At 45.1% G+C, this 2,891-nt stretch overlaps 1 long non-coding RNA gene across 1 annotated transcript; it reads left to right on the forward strand.

Moving 5' to 3' along the window:
• The first annotated feature begins 672 nt into the window (after positions 1 to 672).
• On the forward strand, positions 673 to 2,647 carry LOC115611904. The gene is made up of 3 exons (XR_003992749.1): positions 673 to 1,107; positions 2,327 to 2,398; positions 2,546 to 2,647. It is a non-coding gene; the product is annotated as an uncharacterized LOC115611904 (long non-coding RNA).
• Positions 2,648 to 2,891: the final 244 nt, after the last annotated feature.

A 2,891-nucleotide genomic window follows, 5' to 3' on the forward strand; every position in this document is an offset into this window, starting at 1 on the left:
ATTTTGTTATTTGTTGCAGTGTTCTGCTGTTTTGTACTTCTTATTCTTTTTCAAGACGAAACTTCCCCAGATGTGCCCATAGCAGCTTTCCCAGCGCACTTCCCATTGTGCCTTCAGCAATTCTGCTTGTGTTGACTCCCCGGGGTCACTGCTATATATGTCACAGCAGTGCAGTCAACACGGGGAGACCAACAGTGCTTGAAACAGTTCTCAGGGCCCCAGCATAATTATAACAATTACAAAGTCAGGCCCTGAGCTGTGCTTTCTGATGCACGTATCTGCCACGCTCACTTCATTGCGTGCACAGATCCTGTTGTTAATAATGGAAGATGCCCCAGTCTCTCCAGGGGCAACACTCTTTGCTACAGGCAAGGTACTAAATCACATTTGAAGTTTCTAGGCCAAAATATTTTACTTTTATTTTTGAGGAATAAAGTGTGAGGCAAATTTCCAGGCCAGGCTACTTTGGCTCACCTGGTAAACAGGTTGAAAAGTAGGCAGCCTTGCAGTAAGTGAAGGCTGGGCCTTCACCATCCTGTAGTGATGGTGTAGAAGTGATTATATGAATTAGAGAAGAATAAGGCTGAAAGGGACCCAGAAGCTGTGTGTGCCACCCAACTCCATGAGCAGTTAACTCTTCCTTTGTCATTGCCAATGCAGAATCCCAGGAAAGTGAGAACATCTCAGCAAAATACTAGTAGCCACTGGTCATTTCTCAGGTCTTTGGATCAGCAACAGTTCAGAAATGAAGATGATGACATTTGTGAAGGAGGCACCACTGATAAGCTGCTGGCCTGCTATCCTGCTGCTCAGACCGTGCAGTGGAGATCAAAACGATGCTCATGGCTTCCAGCACCACTGTATAGACCAACACTACCCAAACCTGTCCCTTTGATTTTCCTTTGAAGACTACTGAAGGGTTTGCTGCTCCCCTGCTTCCTGGACCCCAAAGCAAGGAGTGAAGCCACTTCATGTGCTGGACATGGGTAGGAAAGAGCAAGGCAATGCTGCAGGACAGCATTAACCAGTGGGTGAAGAAAGTGCTGAGGAGAGTTACTGCAGAGAATGACCCGACAGCTTTAAAGCTGGTTTGAGAACGAGCCCTGTGTGAGTGCTTTACTATTTATATCACTCCTTCTGCTTACGAGACCCCATAGGGAGGCCCAGGAGTGTGCATTTGTGGTGATCAATACTTGGGATTTGTCCTGAAAAAGAGCCACAAAATACATGTCCCTTACCAGTGGAGCCTGGCTTTATTCTAGGGAAGCCAAGAATGGTGTCAGAGGAAACCCTGGTGAATATGTATCATGTGTACATTCATATACACTCACCTGCTTTTGCATTGCAGCAGTGGGAACTGTCTACCCTATACCATGCTCTCTCCAGCCTTCAGTGATGCTTTTCCCCACCCCACTAGGGGTGATCTGAATGAGACCCACCTCATCTATGGGATTAGCCCTTCTCCTGTTAATCTACCTCCTCTGGGGGAGAAAGTCCTTTGCTGAACAGAAATAACACATGCTTCATGTCATCATTAGTTTTAAAATCATAAAGGAAACCCTCCATCAGCACTGCCACAATTACCTTCCCATTTTCCTGCTTCACCTCATTAAAAGGAAAATGTTACAATTAAGGCACGGATGGGAGGAACAGATGAAGTGCATTGATGAATCGGCACTTAGTCAAGGGGTTTAAAAATATTAAACCCTTCTCAAGAGCCATCCCAAAAGGGAGCATTTCTTATTTGAGAGGTGCTTTCTCAGCTCAGATCCATCACTGGTGCAAAGGATATATTGTACAGTGGTGTTTGCCAGAGGAGTGATATTTGCTCAGGCACATCTGCTGGTGCTCCACAGGGGTGGTCATACACTCCTAGGATGAGCAGAATCTTCTCCCTTCACATCTAAGATGGGGTGTTTTTTCAGTGTACATGGAATATTCTACACGGAATTAGACATCACCTGCTTTTATTCTTGCTTTTCAGTCCCATTTCTTTCCTTCCAGCATGTCTTCGTTAGAGTTGTGCCTTTGTTCAGTCAATTACAAAAGCCCTTCAGGTTTTTATTTCATTTTTTAGGTCAGGTCCCACTGTGTGAAGGGAGTAGTGAATAGGCAGGGGGGCAGGGGCAAGGTTGTTCCCAGTCCCCCAAACCAACTCCCTATTTCATTCAGGATAGCAGAGTGCCCAGGGCCACCCCAGGAGTTACCTTTGGGAGTGGGGTGCAGCTTCAGTGAACTACCTACTAAGCTAAGGCTGCTTCAAAGGGGAAATAACAATGTCTATAATACATACCCATTTCCAACATATTTTCATCCCATTTCAAAGCCTTTTTTCACTGCCCTCACGACCTGGAGAAGAGATCTGGGGCCGGCCATGCTCACGTTTGCTACACAGTTGGTAAGTCCCAGCCCACCTATAATGAAAATGTCACTAATGATAAATATTTAACAGGATGCGATGCTTATCTTTATATTTACTACCCTGACCTTTATATATTTGGATTTTATTTTATGTTTTATATGGCTTGCCTTTGCCTTTTCACAGACAGACGGTGCTGTGGAGCAAGAAGTACTGCAAGGGCTCCAAGATTGCTGTTGCGTTATAAATATGAACACAGTACGTACAATTAAAGAACTTTAATGCTTGGTATAATTACTGTCTGCAGTTCGCATTAATGCTCAGGGTGATATAGTGAAGCAAGCCGTTCAGACACCAAGGGATCTGCATCCCAAGGGACAATGGAAAATCACTGCTTATGAGCTTGCGATTAATTATTGTGCCTTGCGTGCAGAGGCTGAGACTTTCCAAAGCACTTTGCACCCACAGTTGATTGAAATTCCTACACAGGAAAGACACTGCTGTGCATAGCCTGCAGGCAGGGTGCTGCTTT

This window comes from Strigops habroptila, chromosome 8 (assembly GCF_004027225.2).
Source record: "Strigops habroptila isolate Jane chromosome 8, bStrHab1.2.pri, whole genome shotgun sequence".
In the NCBI taxonomy this organism is placed as follows: domain Eukaryota; kingdom Metazoa; phylum Chordata; class Aves; order Psittaciformes; family Psittacidae; genus Strigops; species Strigops habroptila.